Raw genomic sequence first — 27,787 nt, forward strand, 5'->3', positions numbered from 1 at the left:
GAATTCAAATGTGACCTCAGACACTAACACTTACTTGCTGTGTGACCCTGGGCAAGTCATTTAACCCCCCATTGCCCAAACAGAAACAAAAGGGAAGAGATGAACAGTCCTATAAGGAAACACCCTTTGTGTCAACTGGTAATTATTCCACAATTTAGGATTATACTTCTAGAGACAGAAGTGACTTTAGAGGACATCAAGTACAACCTCCTCCTTTTAGAGATAAGTATCAGAGGCCCAAAAAAGTTTCATGATTTGCCCAAGGTCATACAAGTTGTAAGCTGGGAGCCGAACCCAAATCGTTTGACACTGTAGTAAACTATTTCCCCAGTGTACCAATCTGCATCCTATAGTCCTACAGAATCGCCTGGAGCATAGAGGTTAAATACTTAATCCTAGGTCACACAGTCAACATGTGTCAGAGACAAGATTGGAACCTAGGTCTTCTTGAATCTAATGCTGTCCCACTATCAATTGTAACAATGCTGCCTTTCTGAGATAATATAGGCAAAACAGTTACAAGCCCTGAAACACAATATAAATGCTAGCTATCATTGTTGCTCATATATATATGTATATATACATATATGTATGTATATACACACATATATACATATACACATATATGTATACATATACACATATGTATATATGTATATACACACATATATACATATACACATATATGTATATATATACACATATGTACACATACATATGTATATATACACACATACTTATGTATAGTATATAGTAATATATGCACATATGTGTGTGTGTGGGTGTGTGTGTGGGTGTGTGTGGGTGTGTGGGTGTGGGTGTGTTAGTTCCATTCAATAAACACTTCCTGCTTTGTGCCAGGCAAAATGGTTAAGTTCTGGGGATACAAATAAGAAAAAATAAACAGTCCTTTCCCTCAAAGCACTTACCATCATGGAGGGAAAACAGCACACAAAAGAAAGTTGAAAAAGGGGGGAGGAAGATAAGAGGTACCCAGTGCAGAGCCATGATGTTCTGAGGAGTCAAAGACAAGCTGACCTGTTGATATAAAGGAAAGAAATCCCCAGAAAGCAGTTCTCAATGTTCAGAGCCCTCTATTAAAGAAGGTTTGTGAGGAGCTCTACCCTTCAGCCTTTCAGTCACAGGGGAGGAGCAACTGAGGTAGCTGAAAAGGTGATGAGCGTCAAAAACTATCGGTCACTATGCATGGTGATGAGATTCCAGGTGATCATTTTACCCTGGGGGAGGCATGACATTCTGTGGAGTTGAAACCGAGCTAAGCTGCTAATAGAAAATGAAAAGTTATCTAAAATATACATATATGTATGTTTATATATGTATACACACATGCACAAACAGACGCACCTCATGCCTCAAAAGTTTAAGTGCAGTTCAATCCAAGTTCTGAATAGCTTTAAAGAGCCAAAAAGAGGAGTATATTTTGTAGTTCTAAAAGCCTATGTGCCTATATTCAGATAGTGTGTAGCTATTGATTTCCTAAAATGTGTTCTTTAAAAAACTTTGAGCTTTAGTAAGTTTGAAACTGCACTGACTTTTCCAACATTCTGAATATTTCATCTGTCTGTCTATCTATCTATCTATCTATCTATCTATCTATCTATCTATCTATCTATTGACAGAGAAACAAATTATATGTAATCTAGCTGAACTTCAAGCCCTACTATGGGTAATGATAAGAATGCCTTGTGTTTGTATAATTTTATACAGCTTCTATAGTACTTTATATTTGTAATCTCATTTTGTATTTTTAATAGCCTATGGGCAAAATCAGATAGTGCAAGTATCATTACTACTGTTTAGTAGTTGAGGAAACAATATATTAAGTGACTTCCGTGCGGTTACATTGCTCTTGATTGGTGCAATTAACTTAAGTGTATTGTTTCATGCTTAGGACATCCCCTGGCATACACCCAAATATTTTATTTAAAACTTTAATTCCTCTGACTCTACCTTATAAGGTGGGGGAAAAAATCTGTTGCATAAGAGAATCACAGTCAGCTGTTTTGACACAGAGTTTGAAAGAGAAATGTTATTTCAGAAGTTTGCAATGAATTGTCTCTAGTAAAAGAACAACTAATTTCCTTTTTCACAGTTCCTTCTAGCTGTGCAACTAAAAATTGCCTTGTGTAAATTAATATGAGCTTTTTGTTGGGAAAGGCACAGCTTGAGGTTGTGGAAACCCTCTAACACTTATGTCTTATCAGCAATATGCTTTTCTGTTTTGTGATCACAAGTTTTCCCTCTGTCTCATTTCTAGTGAAAAGTCCCGCTGTTTTCTCCACACACACAGCAAGTGTTATGTCCCACTGGGCTCCAATGCTGAAAATACTGACACACACTCATTTCTGTTCCCTTGATGGTGATTTAGGCTGAAATGATTTCATTGGATTTTCTCCAATCTTTGCCAACATAATGTGTTTGAGCTTTTTAACATAACTCTATAATTAACAACTATTCTTTTTAAACTGAGTAATGTGAAAAAAGAAAACGTATTTTGAAAATCTCCAATCATGAGACTTTATTAGAGTTTTAATGAAATGAAGTTTTGGCATCAGAGTTTCATTATTAAGTGACCTGTGCTATTTTCCTTAAATCACAGACTGGAATTTTAATGAAACAATGTTCTCTTTGCAAGAAAGATATTTAGATATTCCACTTAAAATGACGATGAAGTTTTCAATATAAAATTAACATTCAATTTGTTGTCCAAATTTGAACTCGTAACTCATTATTCCCTCCACAAACATCCCTCAAGAATCTGTTCCAACTCCTGTCTTCTATATTTTTAATAGCACCATGTCTACTCATGTCTATGTCAGAAAAAAAATCCTTTATATTCTCATATTTCTATTAGGGTTCATAGCTTATGGTTCAGATATCTCATTTTGATTTAACAGTAGCCTATATTTTGTTGTTGTTCAGTCATTTCAGGTGTGTCCAACTCTTTGTGACTCCATTTGGGTTTTTCTTGGCAAAGATACTGGAGTGGTTTGCTGTTTCCTTCTCCAACTCGTTTTACAGATGAAACTGATACAAACTCAGTTAAGTGACTTGCCCAAGGTCACACAGATAGTAAGTGTTTGAGGCCAGATTTGAACTCAGAAGACTAACTCCAGGCCCAGTAGTCTATCCATTGTACCATCTAACTGCCCTAGCTTACATTTATATCACCCTATATGGCCTGCAAATGACAGATTTCATCTCACTTACTTTTCTGAACTTAGGTAGTATAAGTGTTATTACTGTCATTTTGCAGACAAGGAAACTGAAGCTTGGAAATATACAGTGTTACATGATTAATTAATTAACTAATTCTGCGGAATTTAACCCACATTTGACTTTAGAGCCAAAGTTCTTTTCATTCTCCTTTTTCACCCCTTCTTTCAGTGACTTCTAATTGCCTTTAAGATAACAGAGGAGTGCATGTGTTGAGGTTTTTTTCTTTAAAACCTTCCACAGCATTACTCCAAAGACAAAAACAAAAAAAAAAAACAACTTTGTATGAATGTACAATGCTCTCCCATCCCCTTGCTGCAATACAGCCAAACTGACATTTTCTCTGTTCCTCACAAAGGGCACTCCAACTTTAGTCTCTGTATATTTGCAGTAAATGTCTCCCAAACCTAGAAGGCATTCCCTTCTTACTTCTGCATCAGAGAACCTCTCTCTTTCTTCAAGACAAAGCTTAGTCATCACCTTCTACTTTTTTCTGTATTATTTATATGTGTGTATATATTCACTTGTCATCTCCTCAATTAGAATGTAAGATCCTTCGAAGTAGGAATTGTTTCATTCTTTGCATTTGAATCTCCATTTCCTAATTATTAAGTAGGCAATTAATAAATGCTTCGTGATTGAAAAATCTTCTAAGTCTTCCCACCTTTAGGTTTCCCCTTTTTTAATTCATCTATATCCTATTCAAGTCATTAGTACTTCAGACAGTAATCACACCCCTTTTAAGTCTAATAATCTCTAATTAAACAACTTTAGTTTCTTTAGTAATTCCATAGAATATGATTTCTAAACCCACTCATTCAAAAGACTGATTGCGAGCTTCTGGATATATTGATTTTATTAATGACATCTAAAACAGATGTGGGGGCATAAAGGGAAAGTAAAAGGAGAATACAATATCCTAGATGTTGTATGAACAGTGCTGTTACAGAAATCATAATTGGTGAAAGTAGAGGGGAAGTATCCAACTCTACTGGCATTAAGGTGTACATAAAATTCAAAGGGAATTTTATACCATGACTAAAATAAAGATTTATACCAATGAACCCAAAGCAACAGTAGAAGGAGTTCACAACATAGACTTCTGAGTATAATAGAATAATATGAAATTCTGAGGTTTAGAAACAACCAATAATTGAAATAATTAAGTTTCACTAAAGTAGCAAGATGCAAATAAGTCCACAAAAATAATCGGTTCTTTTACATGGCAATTACAAAATTCAGAAGGAAAAATAGAAAGGAAACTTTGTTCAAAGTAACTGCAAATATGTAAAATATCTGGTAGTAAAGCTACCAAGAGGAATATGAGAAATATAATTCAATCACAAACCACTGTTTATAGAGATTGTTTAAAGTCGGATATTTAGAACTTTACACAGGCATAGAGGTGCAAGTGACTAGGGGACATGAACTTCATCTACCTTGCCAACTTTTTCCCTTGAGATGGGACAAATGAATTCTGCCAGTTCTTTGGCTTAAAAGCCTCAATGGCCCTACTTATCTAGCTCTTGCTAAAGTCACATCCAAAAAGCTAGAGAAGTGCTTAAGAATGTTCAATTTCTTTCAAGTTCCTTCCTGATTTTTTTCCCCCTTCTGTTGCTGCTTGTGAATCCTACAGTTCATTCTCTTCAGTTAAGGAACAAAATCCAGGTGTAAGGAATAGCAAGAAGGCTAGTCTGGTTGAATCATAGAAAGAAGGGAAGTAATATATAATAAGTTTATAATTGTAGACTGGGGCCATGGTTGAAAGGGTGAAGCCAAGATGACAATTGAAGTGAGCTCTCTCAATACTCCTCACTAAATAACTTTTAAAAAGTGCATCAAACTGAATTCAGAGAAGAATAAGCAACAAAATGTCACAGTGGTGCAGCTAGGTGGTAGAGAGGATAGAGCATTGGCCCTGGAGTCAGGAGGACCTGAGTTCAAGTCACACCTCAGACACATAACACTTACTAGCTGTGTGACTCTGGGCCTAGTATTTAACCCCAATTGCCTCACCAAAAAAAAAAAAAAAGTCACAGAGAGCCTTTTTTCCAGCTAGGGCGGCTTAGGAGGAGGGAAAGAGAAGTCTGCAGACAATGGAGTGGGAATTGGGCTAGAGTCCAGTGTGGTAGAAGTAGGATATTGGCTATAAACCTCGTAGATAGTGGCATAGCATCAAGAGCACTTAAGGCTCAGAGACAGTAGGGAAATTGAAGACGTGGCTAGAAAGAATGAGGGGGGTTCCCTGCGCTAGCATTGTACATAGCATCAGGTACCACTTGGCAACTTTATTGCCCATCCACTAACTAGTTCCAGGTCACGGTTTCTGGGTGGAGAGATGTGATAGCAAGTTGCAAGGGAGAAAAAGTCCTACATAAGTAAGGACCAGAGTGAAGACCAGGAGGGCAATGATCAGACCACACCCTGGATCATACCACTTTAAAAGCATCAAAAACTTACAAGAGAACCAAAATGATGCCACTGGGGTCAAGATACAGTATATCTGACTGTGGCTGATCAGACCAATATGTGCTCAGAAAGCTCTACCACAGGTCGGGCACATATAAATATTTGAAACGAACATGCATCTAAATTTGTGCAGCTCACATTTCTTTTGAGCTACCGCAGTTCTGTGTTGCTCAGAGTACAATGCTTTCCTCAATTTAGGCACAGCATACTAGGCAGTCCTATACCAGTGTCTCCTATGTCTCACAAATGATTCCAAAGTTTTTCATACAGACCTCAGTTCTTCTGACTTACATGTGAGCACTTGCCTCATGTAAGTTCTCTCTAGGCAAACATATGTTTGGCATTCAATGTGACCAGTCCATTGCAGTTGTGCTCTCTGCAGTAGAGTTTGAATGCTTCACAGTTCAACCTAAGAAAAGACCTCAGTGTCCAATTACCTTATCTCACCAGATGATCTTCAGAATCTTCCCAAGACAATTAAATTTGAAGTGAATTAGTTTCCTGGCATGGTGCTGCTACATTGTCCAGGTTTCACAGGCATACAACAATGAGGTTAGCACAACAGCTCTGTAGACCTTTAGTTTGATAGGCAGTCTAAACTTCTTCTCTCCCACATTTTCCTTAGGAGCCTCACAAACACTGAGTTAGCTCTGGCAATGCATGCATCAAATTCATCATCTATGTTTACATCCATGGAAAGTATACTGCCAAGGTTAAGTGAACTTCTTCACAACATTCAAAATAACTGTAACCCATGGTTCCATGTATGAATGGTATGGTGCTGGCCGCTGGAGAACATCTGTTTTCTTGGTGTCGTTAGGACAAAATTAGCACAAACAGCTGAGAATTGATGCCTACTTTTGATCACATCTCAACCTCAGAGGCTGCATTGAGTTCACAATTATCTTTGAGCAAAAGGTCATGCACTAACTCTCCCTCCACTTTAGTCTTGCCTTGTAGCCTTTTCAAGTTAAGTAATTTGCCATCAATGTGGTAGCTGCCTTTGAGGCTGATTTTATCCTCAATGAAGGTGTCTGACAACATCACTGAAAACATCATGCTACTTCTGGGGCTGTATCCCAAAGATATTATAAAAATGGAAAAAGGACCAACATGTACAAAAATATTTATAGCAGGTCTTTCAATGGTGGCAGAGAAGTGGAAATTGAGGGGATGCCCATCAATTAGGGAATGGCTGAACAAGTTATATGAATGTAATGGAATACCATTGTGCTATAAGAAATGATGAGCAGTTGGACTTCAAAAAAAAAAACCTGGAAAGAATTGTACAGATTGAGGCTGAGTGAAGTAAGCAGAATCAGGAGAACATTGTACACAGTAACAGCCACAATGTGTGATGACTGACTTTGATAGACTTAGCTCTTCTCAGCAATGCAAAGATCTAAGACTCCTCCAAAAGTCCCATGATGGAAAATGCTATTCACATCCAGAGAAAGAACTATGGAGTTTGGATGCAAATCGAAGCATACTATTTTCTCTTTTTCGTTTTCTGTTTTGATTTGTTTTTTTCTTTCTTGTGCTTCCTGCTATTGGTCCTAATTCTTCTTCACAATGTGACTACTGTGAAAATTTGTTTAATAGGAATGAATATGTAGAGCCTATATCAGATTGCACACCATCTTGGGGAGGGAGGCCAAGGAGAAAGGAGAAGAAATTTAAAACTCAAAAGCTTATGGAGGCGAATGTTGAAAACTAAAAATAAATTAATAAAAATAGAAAACATCATGCTAAAAACATGGGAACAAGCACACAATGCTGTTTCATTCCATTAATGACAGTGAAAGCTTGAGAGCATTATCTTTTACCCAGAATTTGTGAAAGTATGTAATCATGAAACTGATGGCAATACTGATGAAATTCTCCAGGCAACTAAATTTTGCCATAATCTTCCACAAGCCCTCATGACTGACAGTATCAAAGTCCTTGGTTAGATCAACGAACATTGTATACAGACCTCTTTTCTGCTCTTGACAATTATCCTAGAGTTGTTGAACAACTAACACCATATCAACTGTTCTTCAGCCCTTTCTGAAGCTACCTTTACACTTCAGTAGATGACCATCTTTCATGACTCTGGCAAGAATCTTGCTGGCAATGACAAACAGACAGAAAGGAGAGAGAGAGAGAGAGAGAGAGAGAGAGAGAGAGAGAGAGAGAGAGAGAGAGAGAGAGAGAGAGAGAGGGGAGAGAGGGGGAGAGAGAGAGAGGGAGAGAGAGGGGGAGAGAGAGAGAGAGAGAGAGAGAGAGAAGAGAGAGAGAGAGAGAGAGAGGGAGAGAGAGAGAGAGAGAGAGAGGGAGAGAGAGAGAGAGAGAGAGAGAGAGAGAGAGAGAGAGAGAGAGAGAGAGAGAGAGACTCCTGTGATTATCACAGGACAACGTATTTCCCTTTTCTTTGTAGAGATGGACAATGGAGGCATCCTTGAACTCTCAGAGGATAGCCTTCTCTTTCCATATTACCCAGAAAATTTCAGTTAGCTTTTGTATGAGCATTGGACTCCCTGATTTGTAAACCTCAGCTGGAGTTTTGTGACACAAGAGGAGCCTGATTGCATTCAAAACCTTTTCTTCAGTTGGAAGTTTGGCTAGAGAGGGATTGACTCTAACCTGAGATATACAGTCAATAGCTTTAGCATTGAATGATGAATATCTGTTGAGAACATTATGTAAGTGTTCAGTCCATCTCTCCAGGATCATGTCCTTATCACTAAGGACAATGTGGCTCCATCATCACTGAGTAGTTGAGATGCACCATAGGTCTTTGGCCCATAAATAACCATCAGGGCATCATAAAAGCACTCTGGATTATTACTATCATCATAAAACTGAATTTCATCCTGCATCTCTCTAAGTTTTGCTTGCACTTTACTTTTGATGGAGTTAAATACTGCTTTCTTAGAGACAAACTATCCTACTGATAAACTCTGTGGAGCTCTCATTTTTTTTTATTTAGCAGATTTTGAATTATACCATCATTTTTCAATACATTTTCCATACTCCAATCTTGAGTTTGTGAGTGTTCTAGCCCAAATGAGTAAATGTAGTGTAAACCAAAATCCTGAAAGCTGCCCACTCCTTTTCTGCTTCACTGTTGCCAACTGTGTTAGCTCAGATTTCCCTCCAAGTTACCAATAAAACAAACCTGCATGCTTGGAGAATTGCTGTATCTGTTGACATTAAATTTTCTGGTAGTCTTCTTGGCTTGGGCCACCACTTTTGTTTAATTTGAATGTTTAGCTTGGAGAGGATAAGACTATGATGAGTCCAGCACTCTGTGCACCATATCTTCTTAATTTCTCACTATCTATACATGATTCCTTTCCATGCATTGAGTGAAGGCTATTCTCACAACATTGTGTTTTAGGATATGGGCATTGTAGCAACTCACTAGTAACCCTCACAGTACAAAGTCTGAATAACCATCTCTAATCCTCCAATACATACAGTTTTGCCTGAATGTTAAAGAAAAGAGGTATAGCTGTGTGTGTTATGGGGATATTCAGAAGAACAAGACAAAGATATGGCCACTCATATCTAGCTGGACAGGAATGACTTCCCATTTTAGATAGAAAAGAGTTTAGAAATCAGTTTCTATAGAATTTAATCTCTCAGGGAGCCAGTCACTCCCTCACTCTACCATTACCATGAACCTTGAAAAGAAAAACAAGTTGAAAAAAAATAAGTTGCCATGAAACATTGAGGGAAAAACAAAATTATGGGTCATGTGACCAACAAGCTAGATGACCAGATCTCAAAACTCCTTGATAGAGGAAATGTGTTCCATAAGTATAAGGGTTATACTATCCTCATAGGCTAAGGCACTAAGAAGATGAACCAGGTGAGAGCCTTATGATAACAGGACCAAATGTTAATTTCACACATTCCAACCTAATACGCAGGCCACAGGTGGCAGGACACCCCAGTCTGACTCATGGAATCTACTTGTTTCTTTTGTAGTCTATTTTAGCACCTCTTGCCCCTGCCTTTACCACAGCATTTTTTGGCAATAGGCAGCAGATCTCAATTCTGTCCTACTCTCAGAAAAGGGGGAGATATAGAAAGCAGAGGATATTGCCTGAGGGTAGAAATGCTCAGCCAGAGAAAAGGATGACTTGAGCGTAGTTAGTTATCCAGGAAGAAGGGAAGGAACAGGGGTAGGGTACTAGAGTGCATGCATATAGAGTTGTACAAGGTCTGAGAAAAAGTTCCTGGAATCCAGTAAAGAGAAGTCTTGCCTCCTGCAGAAGTCACTTAGGAAAAGTGCTAAGGCCTTCAAAAAGTGAATTCTTCTATGTGGGAGGAGGCTGAGATGGTTTTGAGTTTACATCTCATGGGGAATCCACCTCCAAAGGAGAAAGAGACAGAATGTGAGCAATAGGGTAATATAAGGAAATAAGTTTGAAACTACGAAATATCTCTGAAGAAATTAATTTTGAAACCTAAAGAGAAGAAAAGCTGGCTAGCATGACATCCAAACAGCTACAAACATTTTTTAAATAAGTATTGCATGACTAGATTTCAAGGCTGGATTTGAATTCAGGTTTTCCTGACACCAGTAAGACATTACCTGATGAAATAGAGAACCCTGTAGATTCCCAAGAACACATAGAGCTACAGAAAGCTGTTTTTATATGGTTCAAAAGAAAAAAATCAGAATCAAGAAAGAAGTTAAAAGGGAACATGTAGAAGAATGTATAGTCTACAAATCACAAATAATTAGCAGAATAGAAAAAAAATGAATTTATGGTAGCAAATCTCCCCCAAGGAGTTAAAGAGAGAACAATTGATTGGTAATACAAATATATTGAGGTGAAAGACAATCTGGAAGTGAAGAGAAGCAAAAGCAACAACATTAAAAGAACATACGATCTTTATGCAAGCAAAACACAATGATCTCAAAAATAGAAAGTTTAAGAGATAATTTAGGAATTATATGCCTCAAAAAACATGGGTGAAAAAAATGTGAACTCCATAATGTATGCAATCATAAAAGAAAACTGCTCAAAACTTATAAGTACACAAAATGAAACATCAATCAAAAGAATACACAAATATCTCCAGAAAGAAATAAAATAATCCATGCTTCAAACTCCAACACAAATAATGGTTCAAATTGAACAATTGCATTTGCAAATTTAAAAAAATTGCAAGTGACAAGAAAAAAGTGATAGAAAAGAGTAAATTTTGAAGAAAAATGAAAAAAATCACCAGGAAAAGATAATTCTTCAGACTCCTAATAGATCACGGAAAAATGATACAAAATTACAAAAGTGTCAAATGAGAAATAAAACTTTTAAAATATGTTAGGATGGAAATAAAGTCACAAATTAGAGCTATCTAAGCAAAATTAATGACCGTAAACAGTAGAGTGGACAACTAGAACTGCAGTGGACCATCTCTCAAAGTTTTAAATGAGCAGAAAAAAGAAAATGATAGACTTGGGACTCAAAAAATTACGGAAGAAGACAGTAATTTTGGAAGCCACTTGAATAGAATTTGAACCAAAATGATTGACCTTGAATATAAAGATAACCAGAAAAAAAATTAAGTCAATCTCAAAGTTCAGGGGGGAAAAATCTACTCAGAACATGAAATATAAATACACATTTATAAATGACAAAATAATAATAGCTAGCATATAATATTTAGGTTAAGCACTTTATAATTATTACCTCATTTGATTCTCACAATGCTGGGAGATAAGTGTTTGTTCTTATTCTCTGTATTTTCCACATGAGGAGACAGAGGTAAACAGAGATTAAGTTTCTTACCCAGCATCATACAGCTAGTGTCTGGTTTCACCTACCCTCCTGACTGGTTTAAGATTTAAAGGTATATATTCACGTTTTTGTCTTTTTTTATTCCCCAATAATAGAGAGCAGACATATTTAATGTCTATCTAGAAAAAAAATCTATATCTTTAGGAAATAGCATGTTAAAATGTACACAGAATTTAGTACTGGAAAAAAACTTTTTCCCCCTTTTTAGACAAACATTACTTTTTAAAAATTTATTTTTCAAGGAGAACTATAAAATCAAACATGTTCTCATTTCTGCCCTACCTGCTATGAAATTCAGAACTAAATTTAGGTCTCAAATATTTACACTGGATAAACTAATTTCTCTTTTTTTTTTTTAAGGGATTTTGTTCTGGTTTCATTTTTATTGTCCTATTTAATACTTCCATGACCTGTGATTTTTTTTCTACTTAGTATTCATTCTCTTAACAAAAATCAAATCACCTCTTTCAATCAATCAAAAGGCATTTATTAGGAACCAAAATTGCCAGGCACTCTGCTGTTGACTTAGTAGATGGTCTTTGGGGGTTGCGGAGACTGAAAAATAGATTGCATGGCCCCCTTAATTGCAATACTTTCTCAATGTGCATGGGAGAGGATTTCTGTTGTTGTGTTGTTTTGTTTTTTGTTTTATTACACCAAACTTTTGTTCAAATATAATCTTTGAGAATCCAAGTTCATCTCTACTTCACAATGGGACATCAAAGTAAGATTTTAATGGAGGGTCTTAATCTTTATCATATTTATATGTTTCAACGGGCAATCACAATGTCAAGAGACTTATGTGAAAACCAGGTTTATAACGAGAGAAATGATGCATGTAGAAGTGAAAGAGTTCACAGTCCTTACAGAATTTTGCATATTTATGACAGCACAACAAAAGGAGGAGGAGAAAACAGGAAGGGGAGTGAACCCCTCCTGAGGGGGAAGAGCAAAGCCTCATTCTTTTCCCTTGGGAAACCAGATAGACTATGAAGGTAGGAGAGTCGGCTTACCTGCAGAGGACCCCAGCTGCACAAGCATTCTTCCCAACGTGTTACAGACTGGCTCGTGCCTTTCTTGCCTCTCAAGGACATACAGGGAATACAGCTCGGGGGTGCAAACAACAAATTATGTCAGCTGTGGGTAATTTGACCTTTACACATTCAGGGCCTCCTGAATGCTCTGGGCCCAGTATTTCTGGAAAATATGGCAATTCAGAAAGAAAGTTGAGGGGACCCCTTAACAGCCCTTAGTGCATGTGTGACCATTTTAAGATAATCTTTGGAAGAGGGTGTGTAAGTGTGTTTGTGTTACCTTAGCAATAGAATTCTAAGAATTGAAATATTATATAATGTTTCATAAATGATTCTACCATTTTATTATCTAATTTAAGTCATTTAACCTTTCTAGACCTCACTTTCCCTATCTAACCAGAAATAAGAAAACTGTATAATATGATCTCTAAGGCTAGTTAAAGCTTTAAGCTCAAAAAGAATATATTTCTAAATATGTGAACAGTATATGATATAGGGAATTGTGTTTCTAAGGATTCTAAGAATTAAGCAAGCTTCATGACATATACATGGTCATGGAAATGTCAAGTCAAAACTAAAACCCAAGTCTTCTGTTTCCTCGCTTTGAGTTGATATCCCCTCTCGCACCTCCCACCCCCAACTACATAGGCTAAGAAATCTCCAATTTTTATTTATAAAGTGTTAAAGTTTTTCTAAATCAAGATTCATCATCTCTGAGCCTAGCATACATATGGAAACAAGTAATGGGGTAATATTTTAAACATTTCATCTCAATTAAACAGACTAGGGACTGAGGCCAGAAGCGAAGAATGTCAGACACCAGCACATGGCAGAGACCATGGAGATGATGGCTGCTTCAGGTTCAAGAACATTAGAATGCTGGCCTCTCCCTCCTGCCCACTGTGCCCACACTGCATGCCTCCTGATGTGTCAAACAGTCCTTTCTTCCCTCCAGCTAGGATAATGGTGAAGTATTTCCTGAGGTAAAGCTTGCTCTGGGGCTTCTGGGACCTAGTGTTCTTCTTGTCTAACCCCAACAGCAAGCAGGTGGTAAGGAGGACATGATGCAGGGCAGGTGAGTTGTAACAGGGAGTTTATGTGTGACTAAAAATAAAATAAAATAGAATTAAACCCCCATCAAAGAGTTGGAGTACATCGTAGTTAAGCTACAACTTGTAACTCCTAAGATAATATTTGAAACAACTAAAGAAGCAACAAAAAAACAAGACAAATAAAACTGGGCAGCAAGAGAAGAGAAGGCCAAGGACCTGGCCAAAAAGTCAACCACCAAGAAGCCGCAGCTTAAAGTTTAAAAGCAGTTTAAAGGAGTCCCCCTGCTGTGCTGCTTCCCCTGCAACAAAAGGGCTCTGGTGCTCTCCCAAGTGTCAGTCATCAGGGCTGAATGGTTCCTGACAAGAACTATCATCAAAGTCCGCAGAAATCCCAGACTCTGAACACACCATTAGCACACGATCCAGGCCTTGTACCATTGCCCACAATGATTTATAATTTATCACCAAAAATCAGTTTCTAGTAAAATTAAGAATAATAATCCTATATATATATATAAAAAATATATACAAATTATATATAATATATATTTATATATATGTATATATATTAAGAATGATAATTCTATAAATTGAGTGATGTGGAGGTGAAAGCTATCACAAGAAGTGTATCTAGGAAAACTATTTCCAATACGCTTCAGGAAAGGTTTCATCCACTATGTTTAGTACAGCAGCTGTTCAATATTTATTTGAATGATTGGTTGATTAAGTGGGATTGCCTCTTTTCTGACACTTCCACCACTCCTCCTCCTCATCTTTATCATCATACATAATGTTTATGAAGCATTCATTTAGACCCCAGTGGATGCAGTTTTGGTTAAATACTGCTTCTGATGTCACAAAGCATTATTAGATAATCTTAGTATTTAGCGAACATTTTCTCATGGTCCTTCTGGTCATTAAAGATATTGAATTGTGTCCATTTCATTATTTCAGTCAAGTTTTCTATTAGCACCTAGAGTTCTGCATATTTAGTTCTCACTTCCACATATATATGTGATAGAGCTTTGAGAATGCCTGGTCTACCAAATAAGTCATTTTCTTCTCACCTTTGTTACATATTCACAAGGAAAGTCTCTTGTGAAAGATGTACATTTTTTTGGTTTTGAAATTAACTTTTTCAATATTCCATTTGATAACTTGCCACATTCTACTAATGCTGAGTTGTGTATGATAGAGTACATGATTGTTTTACTTCTAGATGTTATGGGGAAATCAGAAATTGTTTTCTTTTTTCTTCTGAGGGAAACAGTATTCTAGGAAGAATATTAAGTAAATTTTCATTATGGCTATATGATGGTCTTTGATTTTTTTTGTCTTAAATGTGATATTATGAAAATCTAATCCACACATATCCCTTTCAAGCCCAGTTTTACTTGAAATGATCCAAACATGTAGACAATATAAAAGCCAACATCCTATTTTATTCACGTGTGGTAGTATATTTATGAGCTTGTATAGTGTATAAGACAGACTGGGATCAAGACAGGCTCAGGTTCAAGTCCTTTCTCTTGCTAGGAAACTACCACTTACTAAGTGCCTACTGTGTGTCCAACTCTATCCTAAGCACTAAGGATAGAAAGAATGACTTGAGGAGCTCATGAGATAATCATGCAAACAGCTATGCACAAATAAGATATAAATTTGGTGGTAGTCTCAGAGGAAAAGCTTTAAAATTTAGCTGGTCTAGGCAAAACTTCCTGCAAAAGATAGAGACTCAGCTTAGACTTGAAGGAAGCCAGGAGGAGAATATGGAAAGAGAGAGAATTCCATACATGGGGAAGAACCAAAGAAAATGCTCAGTCAGGAGATGGAGTGTCATGTTTGCGGAACAGCTAAGAGGCCAGTATCACTATATAATAGATTACATAGAGGGGAGTAACATTTGAGAGGAGTGGAAAGGTAAACAGAGATCAGGTTATGAAAAACTTTAAAAGTCAGAGAATTTTAGATTTGATCTTAGAAGTAATAAAGAGCCACTTGAATAAAGGGGAGATAGTGGAGGATAATGCCAAATGGAATATGGATTAGAATAGGAAAAATTTGCGGTATGTAGACTAACCAGCAAATTATAGCAATACTCCAAGCATGACTGCCTGCACTGTGGTGGTGGTGGCAGTGTCAGAGGAGAGAAGAAGGTATAAGTGAGAGGTGCTGTGAAGGTAGAAATAATAACACTTGCCAACTTCTTGTATATAAGGTGTGAGAGAATGAGGTGTCAAAGATGACATGTTTTGGTTTTAACCCTGGATGTTAGGGATCATGGTACCCTTGGATGTAACACGAAATTTATAAACAGGAAAGAGAGTGGGGGTAAAGATGAGTTCTGTTTTGTTTTTATTGACTATAAGATTCCTATAGTTCATCAGTTCTAGATGTCTGATAAACATGTGGTGATATAAGATTGAAAGTTGCAGAGACATTGGGCCTGTATAAGTAGATCTGAGAATCAGCTATCTAGAGATGATAATTGAAATTATGATTGTTGATGAAATTACCAAATGAAATAGTATAGAGGTAGAAGAGAAGTAGAAACAGTGGTAGACCCTTAAGATTAGTAGGCTTGATATGGATAAAGATGGAGGAAAGGAAGCAGAGAAGTAGTAGTTATATAGGTAGGGGGAGAACCAAGAGAGAGCATTGTAATACAAACCTACAGAGAAGAGAGTGATAAGGAGAAGAGATTGCCTGACAGTGTCAAAACTGCCTCAAAGGATGAGGATTGACAAAAGACAATTAGATTTGGCAATCAAGAGATGATTAGTAATTTTGGTTTAGTTTAAATGATGAGATCAGAAGGTGGACTACAAAGAGTTAAGAAGAGACAGTCCTCTCAAGGAGTTTAGCCACAAAAGGGAGGAGAGATATGGGATGAATGGGGATGGATAAATCAAGAGCGTTTGTTGAGAATGGGAAGTTATGGGTATGTTGGTTAGCTGCAAATCAGTAGTTAGTAGACAAAGAAAGATTGATGAGAAAATGGGGGTGATAGAAAGGGCACCCTACTGGATAAGACCTGATGAAATGGATCACTTTTGTAGGTGGAAGGGATAGCATTCAAAAGGAGAAAACCTAACTTTTCATGTGAAACCAGGGAAGGAGGACTTAGTGTCAGCAGGCATTTGACCAATTTGAGATGATAAACAATGGAAGAAGAGAGAACTCAGTTAGGGACTTGTAAAAGGACTGCCTTCTTTCAATGAAGGCGCAGTCAAGATTTTACATAATAACAACTTGTAATGGACCCAGTCATTCTGGTTTTGTGATTTTCTCTGGCTTCATTTGGCATCACATGAACAGGAATGAAGGTAGTGAATGGTAGAAGTAATCCAAGACTGGAGTTTGGCAGGGCAATGTATTTGAAAGGATAAAGAGGCAAGGGACTGGAGATGGCAGGATAGAGTTGAACTGGTCCACCAAGTGGTCAAGATGGGAAAGGGAAGAGAGTGTTGAGAGTGCAGGTGCGATGGACTATAAAAAAAAAAATGAGTGGTGGAAGTGACTGGATATCGTAGTGAGGATGAAATAAGGAGTTTAGAGTGGTAAGGTGGAGGAGATATAATGATAGCAGATTATAATTAGTTCAAAGAATTTCAATTTTCATTAAAATGGATGTGGAATACTTGTGATTTATGGCAAGATCAAGGGTATCATTATCTCTGTGTATATCTGTGGTGAAGTGGAAGAGTAGGTCTTAGGAAGTGAGCAAGGTGAAGAATTTGATGATTCGGGTATTTGAATGATGATCATGTTCTTTGTTGAAGTCCACTAATGTGAGGGCAGGATTTGGGAAAGAGAGAAAGACTGTAAGCCAGGCATTGACTTCATTGAGGAAGGAGGAAAGGACCCCAGAGATCTATAGACAACAGATACTAGAGAAGAGGTTACGGAGTGATGGTGGTAGAGGGAGAAACTTATGACAATCTGTGAATTGAGGGAAAGTTAGTGAAAGTGCAATCAGGGCTAGATGGGTAGCAAGGGAAGTTGTATCATCAGGAGGAAACCAGGTTTTAGTGAATGAAGGAAATGAGAAGGGCAATGGTTTCAAATGAAACCCAGTTTGTTACCTATAGAGTAGGCATTGCAGAGAGCATAGTGGAAAGGTTGGATGGCTTTAAAGTGAGAGGTTAGGGAGGAAAGGGTTAAGTTAAGAGGTATGGGAATAAAGGAGTAGTCAATGGTGGATGGGAAATGTGGTTTAATCAATGGTAACTATGGGTTCAGTATAATTTAAATTCATAAGACAGTATGGAAATATGATAATCATTGGAGAATGAGTTTAAGTAGATTATCATTTTCCATAGGGGTTCATCCTCAAGTACAGTTGTCCAGGGTGTCAGGTGGCTGTGGGTGCTTCGAAAGTGCACAGGGTTTGGTGGAGAAAGGTAATATATTGCATGGACATTGCTACACAAGAAAAGGCAAGCCCACTGGAGTTGTAGGTAGCCAGAGGGCTGTAGAAAGGTATAGGCAAGTTAGACTCAAGGAAAATATAGGGGCTGTATTGGGTTTCACTTACTATATGTGTGATCATTGATTTGTAATTGTTTGATCCTCAATTTTCTCATCAGTAAAGCTGAAATAATACATTTAGTGTTCCCCTCCCTTGCCCCTCACAGGATTATTCTGAAGATTAAATGGTGTAAGGTGTATAAAGCATTTTGCATACCTTAAAGCAATATATAAATAGCTGTTTGTTGTTGTAGTTATTTGTAATAAGTATGTCCATCCTCAATCAACAAGCATTGATTTTGCACTGTGCTAGATGTTAGGGATACAAAGGCCAAAAAAAAAAGTTGTAATTACTAAGGTAACACATATTTCAACCCATCAACAGATTTCTCTAGTACCCTTAAAGGATATTGAGGTATCTAGGTTCTCTGCAAATGACTCCAGTTTCCATTGATGTGTTCTGTCAATAGTAGCAGGTTCCAATTAACCCTGTTTCCATTTAGCCACTAATAGCAGTATTAGCTTTCACAAAAAAAAATGAAAAGAAATAATTACAAATACACAAAATTACTTACCCAGTATACGAGAGATGTAATTCCTCCTCCCCCTTGTACCACTTGAGACTCTGGGAAGGGAAATGTTCACAACATAGATCAATTCCTATAGAGCCCAGTTCCAGTATATATCCAGAACCTCTTCAGCTCAAGTTCCCATCATCCTGACTTTGCTGGTATTCCCACCTGGGCTGTCTGACTGCAACATTCCTTCAAGGTCACCATAGCTTGAACTCTCAGGTCTGAAGCATATCACTGCTGGCTCCTGAAAATGAGAAGAGCAACCAGAACACTCTCTGGTCAATTTCTCAGAACTGGGATAAAAGAGAAGGGGAAGGACTTTTCCCTCTCACTATTCATTTAATGGCACCCTGACGTATGATCTTCATCCTCTGGGCACACTAAGAAAGCACACAGGAAAGAGCACAAGCCAGAAAGGTCAATAGAAAGAGAAATGGAAGGAAGCACTTAATCTAGGCTTTAAAAAGAACTAGGGATTTAAAGAACAGGAATGGAGGAGGGAGGGCATTCCAATCATGGGATGAAACTCCAAGGGCATAGAGGCAGGAGATTCAATGCCATATACAAGGAACATCAAGGAGGTCAGTTTAGCTTGAAAGTAGAGTGTGTAAAGGGAAGTAATGTTCACTGAACCTGGAAAGGTAGGAAAACATTGCTGGATTATGCTTAAAAGCACCAAACAGAGGAGTTGTGTCTCAATGTCCCTCAATATATTTTGTATTGAGTTATTAATACTAATTAGCTTTGAATCAATTTCTTTTCTGTGATTTGACTTTACTTTTTTGGTTCAGCCTAAAACATTTTCATTTCTAAAACCCATCAACTTACTCACAATATAACTCATATCCAAAGAATCAAACAGTTATTCTGGCTCTGATATTAAACATCTGGTAAATGAGAAAGCCTGGTAGTCAGTCAGTCATTAGTCATTTGTTGTGTCAACTATATGCCAGGCACTGTGCAGATTTTTGTTTGTTTTGTTTTTCCTTTTTGATTAGTGAAAGAGGAACTGAGTTAGGATAGAGAAAGCCTGGGTTGCAGTTCTATCTCTTTATCGATGAAAATTTCCTAAGGCACTCAATTCTACCTTTATAATTCAGATTGTTGGGAAGATTTTCCCTGACATCAAGCCTAATTTAACTACTTTGAAACTTCCACCTATTACTCCTGTTTCTGCCAGCTGGTGCTAAACAGAACAGATCTAGTCCCTTTTCTGGTTGTGCATCTGATTTACCATAGCTGTTTGATCCCAGCTTGTGTTAGTCACCTTATTAAATTTTTTTCCCTGTGTTACTGCAGCAGTTGTTTACGTTTCTGATAAAGAAAACAAGTCAAACATCCAAGAGATAGTTAGATTGACCGATTTGTCTCTCTCCTCCAAGTTGCTCATATTAATTCCACTGGTGGAAATGTCTTCATTGTAATTTTCAGAAAGCTTTGTAAAGGAACACAAGCATTTTCCTAGGCAGATACATGTAGACTTTGAAGAGGGAGTTATCAGCAAGGAAAAGGGGTGAGGGAAGGTCACCTCATTCATCACAGGATTAAAAATGGGAAATATGTTGCTTCTCCCCATATCAACAAGCATTTATTAAGTACCTACTAAGTGCCAGAAACTGTGCTAAGAAAGTGAAAAACAGTTCCTGCTCTCAAGGCTAATGGGGGAGACAACATGAAAATGAATACACGCGCACACAAACACACACACACAAACCATATATATGCATCTACACACATGCACAGTCTATATATGTATATACATATATGTAATATTTATATTGTGGTATATATGTATGTACACATACTATATATGTTTGTATATATGTATATATAGTGTATCTGTGTATATGTGTGCATATATGTATGTATGAGTATAAGTTTAGTGGACCAAGAAACCAAAGGAAGGGAATAAGCATTTATATAGAGTCTACTATGTACATGTATCATGTTAAGTGTTTTTATTTTTTATAAATATTATCTCATTTGATTTGCCTATAACTCATAAGTAAAATTTATAAATTATAATGTGTCATTTGGAACACTAGGTAGAAATGATTACTTGATTTTAGAATTGTCAGCATGTATCATAACATTTAAAAATCAATCTTTTACCTATCAGTTTTAATATATATAGAAGCACTATTTGGTGCTCTGAATGCATTTTGAAGTAAACCATGGGGTATATGTCAAAGTTTTCTTTGCTGATGAGAAAAAATAAGACTATCGTATTAACATGAGGGCATAATCCTACTTTTCAGAATTATTTAAAAAAGGCTTCATAGATTTGTATAAGTTAAAGGCTTTCCCAATTTACTTTAATCGTTGCGTAAAATGAGGTGATTCAGAATAATGACTAATTATGATTAACTAGGCAAGGAACATGCCTCACTTCGCTTTCCTCTGTTATCAATGTCACTATCAGCTCCCTGCACATGGAAACTATTATTGCAGCTGTCACTGAATTAAATGAAATCTATCCGACAACATCTGGCTCTGAGGAAGAAAATATGAATAATTCCATCAGCTTTCCCTAGCTCTGCCTGCCTCAATCTAATTATGATGTAATGGAGAACATCAGCATGAGGTAGACTTGGTGATTAACCCAGGGCAGCTGAAAAGTAGGTCTAGTGAGATGAGCAAAGGCACTTGGATCAGCTCAATTAATTATCTCTTTTTTTTTTTTCAAGGCTCTTAAATACCACAATGACTTTGCGGTAGCTAAGGCTAAGTTACATGTGAACCCATTTGGAAGGTCAGGCCTTTCATAGTGTACTACAAGTAATAAAAGCTTACTTTTAATTCATTTTTTATGAAAATGGCGCATTAGGTATCCAGCTGCAAGTCCCTGTTTTATGCATGACTAAGAGGATCATCTCTCAGTTTTTTTTTTTTTTTAATGCAGTGGAAAGAGTTCTAGATTTGGAATCAGAGGACCTGGCTTTAAAACTGTAGCTCTCCCATTTACTACATGCATGGTATTTATTACATGAAAAGAGTACTAGATTTAAAGACCGAATATTTGGGCTTGAATTCTGGCTCTGCCACTTAGTCCCCATTCAACCTTTGGCAAGTCACTTAATGACTTCAAGCTTCAGTTCCATTGTCCAAGTAATGAAGGCTTTGGTCACTATGATCTCTAAGGTTTCTTCCAGCTTTAAATATACCATCCTGTGTGTAAAAAGTTAGAAAAGTTGCTTAAACCTTCTATGCTTCTGTGGCCTTTTATTTATAAGTATCAGTGATTTTGTGTCAAAAGAGGCATTCATATAGCTTTTAAAATATACACATAAATATATATATGTTATGTACACATATGATTATGTATATACATACATGCATGCACATATAGATGAACATATGCACTCACTGTATTCACTCTATTCCCATTTAGTTACTATCTTGGTGATTCATGCAAATTGGTATGATCCCTCTTCTTTTATAACATCCTGCCCTTGTCTTTTTCTAAGTCTTTGCCCACAGTGCATCCACCCCCATCTCACCATACATTGAATGTACTATTTGACTGCTTCTTCCTATTCACTCCCTTCCCCCTTCCCAAAGAAAATTATTTTATTGACAATCTATTTCATTAAAATGAGTTTTGAAGCACAGTATAATTTTAGAATATCATTATGTATCAAAGCATTGTTTAATTTTCATCCAGTGAGCCCCACCCTACCTATCACAATATGTAAACTGTCTTACTTGGTTACTCCATTTCTCAAAACTACAAAATTTTGCATGCTTGTATAAGCTCTGAACAAATAAAATGAAGCAATTCAGAGTAGTCTAAATGATCAACTCTGTCTTTAGCTCAGTAGCTTTTTCACTAATTCTAGCTTTGCCCTCTTCTGCTGCCATTTTCATGGCTTCATGGTATTTTTCCACAGCACTTTTCAAGGTGAGGAAGATTTCCTGGAATTTTAGTTTCTCACTTTCAGTGACATTTCTGAGCTGTTGTATTTCAGGTCTGTTTTTTTTGGACATCACAATTAATTGCTGTCACCTGTTCACATAGGCGCCTCTCTTCTTTTGAATTTCATTATACTCCTCAAGTACTAAGTGTTTATATTGTTTGACATCCTCATGCTTCTTATTTATCTTCAGTTGGGTTGTGTCAAGCTTCTCTTTCTGGACAATGACTAGTCTCTTCGACAAGTTTTCCTCAGTCTTCATTTTCTTTAATTCTGTCTGAGCACTTTCAATCTAGTTCTCCAGAAACAGATTCTCTTTTAAGATACTCCTTACTTTGTTCATGCTCTTTTGACATAATTGTAGCTCCTTTTGGAATGAAAGCATTCATTTGCTTTTTTTTTTTTTTTTTGCAAGGCTCTTAAACACCACAATGATTTTGTGATGGTAAGGGCAAGTTACATGTAAATTATATTCAGATGCCTCTTTCATAGGATTCATATTTCTCAGTCACTTCAAGCTTTGAAGTTTTGAGTTTCTGCACTCTCATTTTCTCTTTATCATTCTTTAACTTCTCTGGAGAGTCCACATTTTTGTTTCCAAACTCTCATGTTCTTCTTTCAGAGTAACAGTGACTCTTTTGATTCATTTAGACATTTAGTGGTCTGAGCAAGGTCTAACTTCTTCTGGGAAATTCCTTCTTGTCTTGTTCACTGTTTTTTGGCAAAACCCATTCAGTGTTTGCAGCAGCTCTTGCACGCCATTTAGGAGATGCCTGATATCAGCTTGCTCTTCAACTGAAACTGAGTCAAATTTCTCTAATTTCATCAATGCTTCCTGTTTTGCAGTTGCATCTGCTGCATCTTGTCCATAGAGGATTTATGTTTCCATAAATGTTTCATGTATATTTCTCCACACGATTCTCTGAAGTGAATGAAATTGATAATGACTTTTAAAAACCCACATGTAAGTTTTCCCTTTGGATACTATCATCAAACTGAAAATCATTCACCAGGCATATGCAAAGGAAAGACTCCCTACAAATAAACAAGTTAGATAATGGTAAGAAGCCTTCCATTATCTGTGGGTACATGACTTCAACGTTCATTGGCATCATGTAAAAGAAGTCCAGCGGAATCTCTTATACGATTTGTAGGGTTAGCAAGAAAATCTTGCGCAAGACCTCAGGCGTTGGAGTTGGGGTAAAGCCCTCAGCTCTTGTCAAGATCGAATTTTGGATATGTCACAATCTAAGATGGATGCAGTCTGGGAAAAGGGTTTTCATGCTGGGGCTCTCTTCCTAAAGCCTCCAGCCTCCGGCCACAATCGCGTGATAGCGGGGACTGCGAGTCTCGCGCCCCTCCCCCACCTCCGCCTGCGGAGACCAAGCAGCTTCCCCACTGAAGAGAACGTTTTGGCGTCTCCTCTTTCGAGAGAAAATTCAGGTGTGCATCTTTTTGTTTGTTTGTTTGTTTGTTTGTTTTGCTTCCTGCTCTTTGAATCATTCAGTTTATTTCATCTATGTGTATGTGTGAATATATATATATATATATATGTGTGTGTGTGTGTGTGTGTGTGTGTATTTATTTATTTATTCATTTATCTATCTCCTTATTTATTTATTTAATTATTTAGTTTGCTTTCTGCTGGGCACTTGGGGTTAAGTGCCTTGCCCAGGGTCACACAGCTAGGACACGTTGTGTGTTGTGCATTTGAGATTTGAACTGAGGTCCTCCTGACTTCAAGGCTGGAGCTGTATCCACTGCACCATGTAGCTGCCCCTATTTCTTCTATTTCTTCATATTGTGCTATCTACATTATAAAAATTAGAAATGTAATCTCAAAAATAATTAGTCCTAAGCATTTAAAAATATACTTAAGAATATATTTAACTTTTGCAATCATGTTTTAAGTTTTTTTTCCCTTAAAAAGGATTTTTTTTAGAACAACCAGGCACAGCAATTGACACAATAAATTTTTTAAAGTAATTTTAAATTATTTTATCATATTTTTTTTAGTTTCTCTTATCTTTGCAAATGCAGTGAATACAAATACTTTCCAGGCCATATTATCATTTTAGTCTGAAATAAAATATTTCATCATACTGTCTCTAGCATGTGCAAATACTCTGAGTCAGTAGCCAAAATTGAGTCTTTCTTGGTATTCTTTCATTCCCATCCTTCTAGTTTTATAATGTGAATGTTCATATGAATGTTAACGAGTATTTACCCAAAACTACAACAGCATAAGAGATTTTGAAAAGTGATCCTCCTAGAGATTTTCAAGATGTTTGGGCAAAGTGGATAGAGCACCAGCCCTGAAGTCAGGAGTACCTTAGTTCAAATGCGGCCTTGAACCAAACACTTGACATTTACTAGCTGTGTGACCCTGGGCAAGTCACTTAACCCCAATTGCCTAAAAATTTAAAAAAAAAACTAAAAAAAAGTTTGAAAATAATTATTACAGTGTACAGACTACAAATACAGAGAAAACATATATAAATGTATACTGCAATACTTAGTGGTAGGTTCATAAATAAGTTGTGTGAGGTTGAGTATGGTTAGATGGGAAGAATGATTTTATATAACTGAAGGGGAAGTAGGGATAGCATGAGAAAAATCATAGAATTAGGAAAAGGCAAAATAATTAAGATTTGATTTGATAAACCATAAGATCTCATTTGATAAATAAATATTGCTTTGATGTTGTGTCACTGCAAATCATAGAATTTCACAATCTCTAAAATCAACTCTTGAGATTTAATGAAAGGGCAATATGAAGAGAGCAAGGGTTGTTTGATTGGTATCCCTACAATTTTTGAAGATTCTGAAGAAAGATGCCATCTCAATTGGTAAACTTACTTTTTAAGATTTAAAGATGAATGTGGATGAATGTCATAGAAGTTTATCAGGTACAGATGTTATATAATAATGTACACTGGAGATAATACTCGTCAGTGAAATTACATACTCACTGCGGAGTGGGAAGTAAAAGGAAGCTGCTTTAGCCTATTGGTGAGTGGAGAAGCAAGACAGAATAGATGTTTTAGCAAAATGATTTTGACACTAGCTTGTAGCAAAGACTAGAGAGGAAAGATTGGTGACAAGAATGCCACTTAAAGGGGACAGCTAGGTGGCACAGTGGTTAGAGCACCAACCCTGAAGTCAGGAGGACCTGAGTTCAAATTCAGCCTGAGACCAAATACCTGACATGTAACTAGCTGCGTGACCCTGGGCAAGTCAATTAACACCAATTGCCAAAAAAAAAAAAAGAAAAGAAAAAAAGAAAAAAAAAGAATGCCACTTAAAAAGGAATTTCAGTCATCTAGGTGTAAAGTGGTAAGGGCTTGGCCTGTGGTGGTTGGTGGCTTTTGTAAGAATGAAAGGAGAGAACTCAGAAAATCTAAGTCAAGACAAAAGACCACCTGAATATGTAGTAAATGGGGAAAAAAAAAAAGAAACAGCTGCCTCTTTTAAATCAGGCAAGCATTTTTATAATCAACCATTATTTATTTAAACATCTTCTGCAAGGTGTTGAGTTACAAGGGGGGAAAAGTCCTTAGCATTAGGAGAAACAACATATAAGTACATCAAAAATTATATACAAAGAAAATAACAATCGCAGTTCTGGGGGAAGGGTAAGAGAAATAACTACTGGCAGTGGGAATGGGGAAGGAAAGGCTGCCTGTTGGATGTGGCATTGTAGTAGAGCCTTTCTAAAATTTGTAATTAGGGATAGAAGAAACTTGTTGATGGTTCCACACAAAGAACTGATCGAGTTGATAAGGTGCCAAGCAGAATTAAAATTGAACAGGAATGGATAACAGTTGAAAAGTCAAGTTTTGAGATGTAGGTTGGGAATTCAACATCATAGAGATAAGAATAAGAATAAGAATAACAATAATAGATAGCATCAATGTAGCTCATATACGTTTGCAAAGCACTATATAGTTGTTAATGTATTTTATCCTCACAACAACCATGTGAGGTACGTGTTATTACTATCCTTGTTTTATAAATGAAGACACTAAGGCTAAGAGAGGTTCAATGACTTGCCCAGCATCACATAGCTGAGAATTGTCTGAAGCAGGAAATGAAATGTTTTCAAATTCATTACTCTATCCACTGTGACACCTAGCTCCCTTTATATATAAAAGAACAGCTTGTCGATGATAGAATTTTGTTTTAGCTAGAGTAGCCTTTCCTCTGGCTAAACTCATTCGGAGCTGGGGATGTTTGACTTCATGGCCTCTTTTAATTCCTCATCTTTACTCAGCTGAGCTCCTAATTTATCAACTTCGCACTAAACACTATCTTAATTTGAAAGCTATTGTATAATTTTACCAGGTTTAGCACTGTCACACATAAGCTTTTATGAATAAGTTCAATTTAAATTCTGATACTGTTTAGTATGAATAATTAAGAAATACTTGCTTTGCTACATTCATGGCAACTTGAATTTATAATACATATGTACTGAAGTACAGGTTATCAAGACTGTCTTGCAACATTTTCTCTGGGGATTGGGTTTTAATCACACATTTTGCAATTGTCCATGACAGAATGAGCAAAACAATATCTAGCTTGTCATTTTGAAATTCTCTCCCTAGTGGCTGGTATCCTGGAAATTTGCTTGGCCTGATTTGGAAAGATTGTCCAAGCTTTGACCTGCTTTTTATAGTTGTCCAGTCAGGATCTGCAGGACACTATACTCATTAAAAGAAACCCTCTTCATTTTTTTCATTACTATAAAAGGTAAAAATGAAAATGTACTCTAATAAATTGCAAAATACTGTAGGGTTTTGGAGGAAGATTGTAAGAAAAGGGGAAAAAGGAGAAAAAAGATATAGACAGAGCTTATTTTACTTCTTGGTAAGTTTTCTGGCATCAGCCAAACACATTTTCTGAAAACTGAGGGGGTAAAAATATCTCACATTTTATAGGTAAAACTATTCTCTTTTTATAGTCTCAATCCTTCATATTCAAGTTAAAATTTCATGTATTCTTGGAACATTCTGGGTTTTTATTGCCCAAAGTGAGCTGCAGAATCAGAATTATCCTGAAATAAGGATACAAGGTCACATCCCCTATCTCAAACTACAGTTGTAACCATGCAGCTAACAAATCTTCTCATCCTCTAGGAATGCAAACAAATAGGGTGCTTGTGGTTTTCCTCACACAACTTAGCAGAAAGTGGATCAACCACCTGAAGCTCATTCGCACAGTCAGCTGAAGTTATTG

At 36.8% G+C, this 27,787-nt stretch overlaps 1 pseudogene; it reads right to left on the bottom strand.

The window, feature by feature from the left end:
- Positions 1-22,424: 22,424 nt before the first annotated feature.
- On the bottom strand, positions 22,425-23,784 carry LOC144454809 (kinetochore protein Nuf2 pseudogene; annotated as a pseudogene).
- Positions 23,785-27,787: the final 4,003 nt, after the last annotated feature.

Source organism: Phascolarctos cinereus, unplaced genomic scaffold (genome assembly GCF_003287225.1).
Source record: "Phascolarctos cinereus isolate Bilbo 61053 unplaced genomic scaffold, phaCin_HiC Scaffold_7;HRSCAF=346, whole genome shotgun sequence".
NCBI classification, from domain to species: domain Eukaryota; kingdom Metazoa; phylum Chordata; class Mammalia; order Diprotodontia; family Phascolarctidae; genus Phascolarctos; species Phascolarctos cinereus.